Here is a 10,774-nt window from a genome sequence, read left to right as displayed (position 1 = left end):
GTACCGGTACAAATATTTGAGTAGACTGACCAGACCAGTTTAAAATGCAGTATCAGTCAGAAGTAGTAGCAGTCAGAAGACAGACAGTGGGGAATCAGATTTAGATTGTATTGAGTATACAGTCCACACCATATCTATTTAGACAGTGAGGTATCAGATTTAGATTGTATTGAGTATACAGTCCACACCATATCTATTTAGACAGTGAGGTATCAGATTTAGATTGTATTGAGTATACAGTCCACACCATATCTATTTAGACAGTGAGGTATCAGATTTAGATTGTATTGAGTATACAGTCCACACCATATCTATATAGACAGTGAGGTATCAGATTTAGATTGTATTGAGTATACAGTCCACACCATATCTATTTAGACAGTGAGGTATCAGATTTAGATTGTATTGAGTATACAGTCCACACCATATCTATTTAGACAGTGAAGCTAACGTTTTAAATGTGGCTCTATAAAAGCACTTTATGTATCTAGTCCCCTATTTGAAGAAGTCTTAAGAATTCTGAACAATTCACTCAAAGTGTATTAAAATAGTCCAAAATGTAGTTTTTTGTCGTAAACTCGTTGGTTACATTTGCAGTTTGTTTTGGTTGTGTTTTGCCCGATAATAAAATGGTGGATGATGAGTGGAGTACTTTTCTGTCTAAGAGAGTAGATAACATGTTTCTAAACAATAATAAATGAATCCTGATGATGCCATGATTAAGAAAAATCATGAAAGACTCATGCATAATAATGAATGAGAAAGTTACAGAGGCTACAATAAAGCATGCTAACCTCTCACCATTACCAATAACAGAGGCTACAACAAAACATTAACCTCTCACCATTACCAATAACAGAGGCTACAACAAAACATGCTAACCTCTCACCATTACCAATAACAGAGGCTACAACAAAACATGCTAACCTCTCACCATTACCAATAACAGAGGCTACAACAAAACATGCTAACCTCTCACCATTACCAAAAACAGAGGCTACAAACAAAACATGCTAACCTCTCACCATTACCAATAACAGAGACTACAATAAAACATGCTAACCTCTCACCATTACCAATAACAGAGGCTACAACAAAACATGCTTAACCTCTCACCATTACCAATAACAGAGGCTACAACAAAACATGCTAACCTCTCACCATTACCAATAACAGAGGCTACAACAAAACATGCTAACCTCTCACCATTACCAATAACAGAGGCTACAACAAAACAAGCTAACCTCTCACCATTACCAATAACAGAGGCTACAACAAAACATGCTAACCTCTCACCATTACCAATAACAGAGACTACAACAAAACATGCTAACCTCTCACCATTACCAATAACATATATGTATAATCTTTGTACCTCTGTAACTTTCTCATTCATCATCATTCACGATTCATTCATTATTATTGATAATCATGGTAGCATCCACACGAATGTAGAAGTGTTCAGAAACATCTTCTATTCTTACTGACAATACAGGTGAAGTGACTCCAAAATGACAGGACATTATTCACTATTCAGTTTCTATTAGGAAAACATCTAAAACACAACCAAGACAAACTGCAAATACATTCAACAAGTTTGTAGAACAACTTTTTCAAATGGGAGAACTACATACATAAAGTGCTTTCATATCTGATAATACTGACCTCAGAGTCTCCAGTTTACAGTGGGGATTCCCCAGTCCAGCAGAGAGCAGCTTCACTCCTGAATCCTTCAGGTCATTGTTACTCAGGTCCAGCTCTCTCAGGTGTGAGGGGTTTGACTCCAGAGCTGAGACCAGAGAAGCACAGCCTTCCTCTGTGACTCCACAGCCTGACAGCCTGACAAAGAGATCATCATGACTTCACAAACACACTGTTAATTTAACACCAGTAGTGTAGAAGGACAATGGCAGATGCATTTGGTTTATTCTCTCAAACAACATATAGATTCATCTTCCGTCTCCTAGAATTGTTTGGTCATAATGTTATGCTAATGTGAAAATCAATGCATTTATTCAATATGTTTTTCAATATATTATATACATATTATAATGCATATTTTTCTCTAAACTGAATATTTCTTCCTGATGATTAGTTCTTATATGTCATTTTATTTACTCACAGAACAGCTCTGGAGGCTTTGACCACTGGCAGCAGCCTCAGAAGACCTTCCTCTGATCTGGAGTATTTCTTCAGGTCAAACACATCCAGCTCCTTTTCTGAAGTCAGCAACACAAAGACCAGAGCTGACCACTGTGCAGGTGACAGGTTGGGTTTTGAGAGACTTCCTGATCTCAGGTAGCTTTGGATCTCCTCCACTAGAGAATGGTCATTCAGTTCATTCAGACAGTGGAACAGATTGATGCTCCTCTCTGGAGAGGGATTCTCCCTGATCTTCTCCTTGATGTACTTGACTGTTTCTTCATGGCTCTGTGAGCTGCTTCTTGTCTTTGTCAGTAGACCTCGTAAGTGCTTCTGATTGGACTCCAGTGAGAGGCCCAGAAGGAAGCGGAGGAAAAGGTCCAGGTTTCCCGTCTCACTTTGTAAGGCTTTATCCACAGCACTCTTGTAGACAGTAACTTCAGACTCGTCTTTTGTTTGCAGTTTGTCCATTAGATTCTCATTGTCGTTGATGAATGAGAGGAACACATATACAGCAGCCAGAAACTCCTGAATGCTCAGATGAACAAAGCAGTACACCTTGTCCTGGTACAGCACACATTCCTCTTTAAAGAACTGTGTGCACAATCCTGAGTACACTGAGGCTTCATTGACATCAATGCCAGCCTCTTTCAGGTCTTCTTCATAGAAAATCAGATTGCCATTCACAAGCTGTTGAAAAGCAAGTTTTCCCAGTGACAGAATGATCTCTTTATTCCAGTGTGGACCTGTCTCTTCTTTCCCAAGATACTTTTCATTCTTCTGTTTGGTATGAAACACCACAAGGTGTGTGTACATCTCAGTCAGGGTCTTGGGCATCTCTTCTCTCTTATGTTTCAGCATGTGTTCAAGGACTGTTGCAGAAATCCAACAGAAGACTGGAATGTGGCACATGATGTGGAGGCTCCTTGATGTCTTTATGTGTGAGATGATTCTGCTGGCCAGGTCCTCATCACTGAATCTCTTCCTGAAGTACTCCTCCTTCTGTGGGTCATTGAACCCTCGTACCTCTGTCACCTGGTCAACACACCCTGAAGGGATCTTATTGGCTGCTGCAGGTCGGGTAGTTATCCAGAGGAGAGCAGAGGGAAGCAGATTTCCCTTGATGAGATTTGTCAGCAGAACATCCACTGAGGTTGACTCTGTGACGTCACAACAGATCTTGTTCTTCTGGAAGTCTAGGGGCAGTCGGCACTCATCCAGACCATCAAATATGAACAGAACTTTGTACTTGTCGTAGTTTGAGATTCTTGATTGTTTGGTTTCCATTGAGAAGTGATTAAGAAGTTCAATCAAAGTGTGTTTGCCCTCTTTCATCAAATTCAGCTCCCGGGAAAGGGAATGAAAATACAAATTGGACATCCTGATTTGCTTTTCCTTCAGCCCAGTCCAGAATGAACTTCTGCACAGAGACTGTTTTTCCAATGCCAGCGACTCCCTTTGTCAGCACAGTTCTGATACGTTTGTCTTGTCCAGTTAAGGGTTTGAAGATGTCGTTACATTTGATTGCAGTCTCTGGTCTTGCTTGTTTCCTGGTTGTTGTCTCAATCTGTCTCAGCTCATGTTCATTATTGACCTGTCCTGTTCCACCCTCTGTGATGTAGAGCTCTGTGTAGATCTTATTGAGAAGTATTGGGTTTCCTTGTTTAGCGATCCCCTCAAATACACATTGAAACTTCTTCTTAAGATTAGATTTGAGTTCACGTTGGCAAATCACAGCAAGCTCATCTGAATGAAGGAATAACACAGAGGATATTAATATTACATCTGTTTTAATGTCTACAGTATTGTAGGACTGTTATAAAGTTTTAAATTATAATAATTTATTCTCTTAACTGACTGTATAAATGTGTAAATGTTGTCATAATGCATTACAGACTGGTGTGACTGATCATATTATTGATGGTATTATTAATGATCTCTCTCTCTAAATTAATCACCACAACACATCCCTGCTGCTACTTGATGAGGTCACTAGGTGTTGTGTTAAGGCTAGAGGTCGACCGATTAACCGGAATGGCCGATTAATTAGGGCCGAATTCAAGTTTTCATAACAATCGGAAATTGGAATTTTTGGACACCAATTATTTTTTTTACACCTTTATTTAACTAGGCAAGTCAGTTAAGAACACATTCTTATTTTCAATGATGGCCTAGGAACTCGTTCAGAGGCAGAATGACAGATTTTGACCTTGTCAGCTCGGGGGATCCAATCTTGCAACCTTCAGGTTAACTAGTCCAATGCAATAACGACCTGCCTGCCTCTCGTTGCACTCCACAAGGAGACTGCCTGTTACACGAATGCAGTAAGCCAAGGTAAGTTGCTAGCTAGCATTAAACGTATCTTATAAAAAACTGTCAATCAATCATAATCACTAGTTAACTACACATGGTTGATGATATTACTAGATATTATCTAGCGTGTCCTGCTAGATAATATATATAATCTGACTGAGCATACAAGCATACAAGTATCAAGCATTGCGCTGTTTATGACTTCAAGCCAATCAATTCCCGAGATGAGGCTGGTGTAACCGAAGTGAAATGGCTAACTAGTTAGCGCGCGCTAATAGCATTTCAAACGTAACTCGCTTTGAGCCTTGGAGTGGTTGTTTCCCTTGCTCTGCATGGGAAACGCTGCTTCGGGGGTGGCTGTTGTCTTTGTGTTCCTGGTTCGAGCCCAGGGAGGAGCGAGGAGAGGGACGGAAGCTATACTGTTACACTGGCAATACTAAAGTGCCTATAAGAACATCCAATAGTCAAAGGTTAATGAAATACAAATGGTATAGAGGGAAATAGTCCTATAATAACTACAACCTAAAACTTCTTACCTGGGAATATTGAAGACTCATGTTAAAAGGAACCACCAGCTTTCATATGTTTTCATGTTCTGAGCAAGGAACTTAAACGTTAGCTTTTTACATGGCACATATTGCACTTTTACTTTCTTCTCCAACACTTTGTTTTTGCATTATTTAAACCAAATTGAACATGTTACATTATTTCAGGCTAAATTGATTTTATTGATGTATTATATTAAGTTAAAATAAGTGTTCATTCAGTATTGTTGTAATTGTCATTATTACAAACACATTTTTCATTTTTCTTAAATTGGCTGATTAATTATAAATATATATCGTCTAAGGTATCGGCTTTTTTGGTCGTCCAATAATCGGTTTCGGTATCTGCGTTGAAAAATCATAATCGGTCGACCTCTAGTTAAGGCTGCTACAATATCATTGAGTTACACAGCTACTTTAGCTGTACTTTAGCTACAGCTTTTAAATGTTATAAAACAGCATTCAAGATGAGGCAGACAGCTCTTACTTTTCTCCAGTGTCTCAGCAAGCTCCTTCTGGTTCATTTTCCTCAGGATGTGCAGTGTGATCTTCAGAGCCCCCTCTCTGGCACTGCTCTCCTGCTTCTCATCTTCAGCATCCACCACTTCCTTATCCTGCTTCTGACTCTCAAAGCCTTCTGGGAGTTCTGGACTAAGAATCCTCTTGAACATCTTCAGCTCGTTCTTCACAAATGTCATAATTTTCTCTTCAAGCATCTGGAATAAATTAAGTAAATAAGTTAAGCAAGAGACAAAAGCTTTCTCATTAACACATTAATGAATGATTGACAGATCAACTTTTCTTGAGGTAAACAAAAACAAATGTACATAACAGGACCACATACACTGAATATGGAGGCCAGGTCTGTTTGATGACTCTGGGAAGACTGACCACTGAGAATCTCTGACTCTGATCTCTCCTGTTGGTTTCTGTGGACAAAACATGAGATTACATCTCCTCATCCAGGTACACACACACACACACACAGGGAATGTTGTGTTTGTTTAATATTGTTTTAGGACTATGAAAATGGACAAAAGGATTAGCCTATGGATTATGAAAACAACAACAATAAATGGGAAAATGGGAGAGGAGAAATGACTAGAGACAGTGTTGTTTAACTCACTGACCAGGACCCATGAGTTCTTCTTACCTTTGTTCAGTAGAAAAGTCTCCCTCTCTAAACTCTATAGGTAGACCCATAGACCGGTCACTCTTCATGGACACACAGCTGGGAACAGGGGAGGCTGGTCTCTCCTGCTTGATTGGTCTTCAACACAACAGAGACAAACATTACATCTCTCATCTACTCTGAGACCAGATGGGGAAACATAAGAAGAGTTTCATTCCAAAAAGCAATATATCCATTTTCAGAAATGTTCGTAAATTAGCATTTATTGTTTAAAGAATTAAAGAAGTTAAGTTTACGTTAAGTTATGTTTTTTTTTGCTTAATGAGGGTACCTGCTTCTATAAACCAATGAGGAGATGCCACGTGGTAGCTGCTTCTATAAACCAATGAGGAGATGCAGCGCGAACTGCGTCACAAATAGAACTGACTTCCAGACGTTAGTTAATGGCGCGAGCAGTGTGTCATTTTTAATAACGAAATTAATTTAGCGTCGCGAGCGTTGTAGTCAGTCTGTCAGCCCCGCTAAAAGGCTGGTGTCGTTACTCTGCCTTCTCCGGGGGATGTTGAGGTACATTTACTAACCGGGAGGGTTGAATTATGTCATTTATTGGAGGGCTGGAAGACGCACTCTCGAGGTTGTTTACTCACAATATCAGATATTAAGATGATTTTTATAATGAATGTATACTGAGGTTGAGGTTCTAACTAGTGATTATTTACCCGGGGTTCAATACCTGCTATTGAAGCGCCCTGAAAATAATATTCAAAAGTTCGGTCCTTGGACACAGACGGGTTAAACACTAAAGTTATCGTATATAGTTACTTTTTCACCCAAACCTTAATATGAGATATATAGCTAACTAAAGTAATGAGAGACCATTTTAGAAAATAATGGGAATCATATAGTGGTTGCCTGCTATTTTATGTCAATCAATTTTACGTCAATCATATTGCTGCTTGTAGCCTGTTACTGCTTCTTGGTCTTATGCTGCCGTCTATTGTATATTCTATATACAATATATATTCTCTAGTGAAGAGAGGGGGGTTAAACACTAAAGTTACCGTCCATCTAGTGAAGAGAGGAGGGGTTAAACACTAAAGTTACCGTCCATCTAGTGAAGAGAGGAGGGGTTAAACACTAAAGTTACCGTCCATCTAGTGAAGAGAGGAGGGGTTAAACACTAAAGTTACCGTCCATCTAGTGAAGAGAGGAGGGTTACCGTTAAACACTAAAGTTACCGTCCATCTAGTGAAGAGAGGAGGGGTTAAACACTAAAGTTACCGTCCATCTAGTGAAGAGAGGAGGGGTTAAACACTAAAGTTACCGTCCATCTAGTGAAGAGAGGAGGGGTTAAACACTAAAGTTACCGTCCATCTAGTGAAGAGAGGAGGGGTTAAACACTAAAGTTACTAGTGAAGAGAGGAGGGGTTAAACACTAAAGTTACTGTCCATCTAGTGAAGAGAGGAGGGGTTAAACACTAAAGTTACCGTCCATCTAGTGAAGAGAGGAGGGGTTAAACACTAAAGTTACTGTCCATCTAGTGAAGAGAGGAGGGGTTAAACACTAAAGTTACTGTCCATCTAGTGAAGAGAGGAGGGGTTAAACACTAAAGTTACTGTCCATCTAGTGAAGAGAGGAGGGGTTAAACACTAAAGTTACTGTCCATCTAGTGAAGAGAGGAGGGGTTAAACACTAAAGTTACTGTCCATCTAGTGAAGAGAGGAGGGGTTAAACACTAAAGTTACCGTCCATCTAGTGAAGAGAGGAGGGGTTAAACACTAAAGTTACCGTCCATCTAGTGAAGAGAGGAGGGGTTAAACACTAAAGTTACTGTCCATCTAGTGAAGAGAGGAGGGGTTAAACACTAAAGTTACTGTCCATCTAGTGAAGAGAGGAGGGGTTAAACACTAAAGTTACCGTCCATCTAGTGAAGAGAGGAGGGGTTAAACACTAAAGTTACCGTCCATCTAGTGAAGAGAGGAGGGGTTAAACACTAAAGTTACTGTCCATCTAGTGTAGAGAGGAGGGGTTAAACACTAAAGTTACCGTCCATCTAGTGAAGAGAGGAGGGGTTAAACACTAAAGTTACCGTCCATCTAGTGAAGAGAGGAGGGGTTAAACACTAAAGTTACCGTCCATCTAGTGAAGAGAGGAGGGGTTAAACACTAAAGTTACCGTCCATCTAGTGAAGAGAGGAGGGGTTAAACACTAAAGTTACCGTCCATCTAGTGAAGAGAGGAGGGGTTAAACACTAAAGTTACTGTCCATCTAGTGAAGAGAGGAGGGGTTAAACACTAAAGTTACTGTCCATCTAGTGAAGAGAGGAGGGGTTAAACACTAAAGTTACCCATCTAGTGAAGAGAGGAGGGGTTAAACACTAAAGTTACTGTCCATCTAGTGAAGAGAGGAGGGGTTAAACACTAAAGTTACCGTCCATCTAGTGAAGAGAGGAGGGGTTAAACACTAAAGTTACCGTCCATCTAGTGAAGAGAGGAGGGGTTAAAACTAAAGTTACTGTCCATCTAGTGAAGAGAGGAGGGGTTAAACACTAAAGTTACCGTCCATCTAGTGAAGAGAGGAGGGGTTAAACACTAAAGTTACCGTCCATCTAGTGAAGAGAGGAGGGGTTAAACACTAAAGTTACCGTCCATCTAGTGAAGAGAGGAGGGGTTAAACACTAAAGTTACTGTCCATCTAGTGAAGAGAGGAGGGGTTAAACACTAAAGTTACCGTCCATCTAGTGTAGAGAGGAGGGGTTAAACACTAAAGTTACTGTCCATCTAGTGAAGAGAGGAGGGGTTAAACACTAAAGTTACCGTCCATCTAGTGAAGAGAGGAGGGGTTAAACACTAAAGTTACTGTCCATCTAGTGAAGAGAGGAGGGGTTAAACACTAAAGTTACCGTCCATCTAGTGTAGAGAGGAGGGGTTAAACACTAAAGTTACCGTCCATCTAGTGTAGAGAGGAGGGGTTAAACACTAAAGTTACCGTCCATCTAGTGAAGAGAGGAGGGGTTAAACACTAAAGTTACCGTCCATCTAGTGAAGAGAGGAGGGGTTAAACACTAAAGTTACCGTCCATCTAGTGAAGAGAGGAGGGGTTAAACACTAAAGTTACTGTCCATCTAGTGAAGAGAGGAGGGGTTAAACACTAAAGTTACCGTCCATCTAGTGAAGAGAGGAGGGGTTAAACACTAAAGTTACTGTCCATCTAGTGAAGAGAGGAGGGGTTAAACACTAAAGTTACCGTCCATCTAGTGAAGAGAGGAGGGGTTAAACACTAAAGTTACCGTCCATCTAGTGAAGAGAGGAGGGGTTAAACACTAAAGTTTACCGTCCATCTAGTGAAGAGAGGAGGGGTTAAACACTAAAGTTACCGTCCATCTGAAGAGAGGAGGGGTTAAACACTAAAGTTACTGTCCATCTAGTGAAGAGAGGAGGGGTTAAACACTAAAGTTACCGTCCATCTAGTGTAAGAGAGGAGGGGTTAAACACTAAAGTTACTGTCCATCTAGTGAAGAGAGGAGGGGTTAAACACTAAAGTTACTGTCCATCTAGTGAAGAGAGGAGGGGTTAAACACTAAAGTTACCGTCCATCTAGTGTAGAGAGGAGGGGTTAAACACTAAAGTTACCGTCCATCTAGTGAAGAGAGGAGGGGTTAAACACTAAAGTTACTGTCCATCTAGTGAAGAGAGGAGGGGTTAAACACTAAAGTTACCGTCCATCTAGTGAAGAGAGGAGGGTTAAACACTAAAGTTACTGTCCATCTAGTGAAGAGAGGAGGGGTTAAACACTAAAGTTACCGTCCATCTAGTGAAGAGAGGAGGGGTTAAACACTAAAGTTACCGTCCATCTAGTGAAGAGAGGAGGGGTTAAACACTTTACCGTCCATCTAGTGACACTAAAGTTACCGTCCATCTAGTGTAGAGAGGAGGGGTTAAACACTAAAGTTACTGTCCATCTAGTGAAGAGAGGAGGGGTTAAACACTAAAGTTACTGTCCATCTAGTGAAGAGAGGATCTAGGGTTAAACACTAAAGTTACCGTCCATCTAGTGTAGAGAGGAGGGGTTAAACACTAAAGTTACCGTCCATCTAGTGAAGAGAGGAGGGGTTAAACACTAAAGTTACCGTCCATCTAGTGAAGAGAGGAGGGGTTAAACACTAAAGTTACCGTCCATCTAGTGTAGAGAGGAGGGGTTAAACACTAAAGTTACCGTCCATCTAGTGAAGAGAGGAGGGGTTAAACACTAAAGTTACCGTCCATCTAGTGAAGAGAGGAGGGGTTAAACACTAAAGTTACCGTCCATCTAGTGAAGAGAGGAGGGGTTAAACACTAAAGTTACCGTCCATCTAGTGAAGAGAGGAGGGGTTAAACACTAAAGTTACCGTCCATCTAGTGAAGAGAGGAGGGGTTAAACACTAAAGTTACCGTCCATCTAGTGAAGAGAGGAGGGGTTAAACACTAAAGTTACTGTCCATCTAGTGTAGAGAGGAGGGGTTAAACACTAAAGTTACTGTCCATCTAGTGTAGAGAGGAGGGGTTAAACACTAAAGTTACTGTCCATCTAGTGAAGAGAGGAGGGGTTAAACACTAAAGTTACCGTCCATCTAGTGTAGAGAGGAGGGGTTAAACACTAAAG

At 40.6% G+C, this 10,774-nt stretch overlaps 1 pseudogene; it reads right to left on the bottom strand.

Annotated features, from left to right (window-relative positions):
• Positions 1–1,778: 1,778 nt before the first annotated feature.
• LOC121844396 lies at positions 1,779–6,311 on the bottom strand (annotated as a pseudogene).
• Between the last annotated feature and the right edge of the window lie 4,463 nt (positions 6,312–10,774).

The sequence above is a fragment of the Oncorhynchus tshawytscha genome, unplaced genomic scaffold (assembly GCF_018296145.1).
Source record: "Oncorhynchus tshawytscha isolate Ot180627B unplaced genomic scaffold, Otsh_v2.0 Un_contig_898_pilon_pilon, whole genome shotgun sequence".
Lineage (NCBI taxonomy): Eukaryota > Metazoa > Chordata > Actinopteri > Salmoniformes > Salmonidae > Oncorhynchus > Oncorhynchus tshawytscha.
Note: the sequence above shows the minus strand (reverse complement) of the source record. Positions and strands in the feature narration are given on the sequence as shown.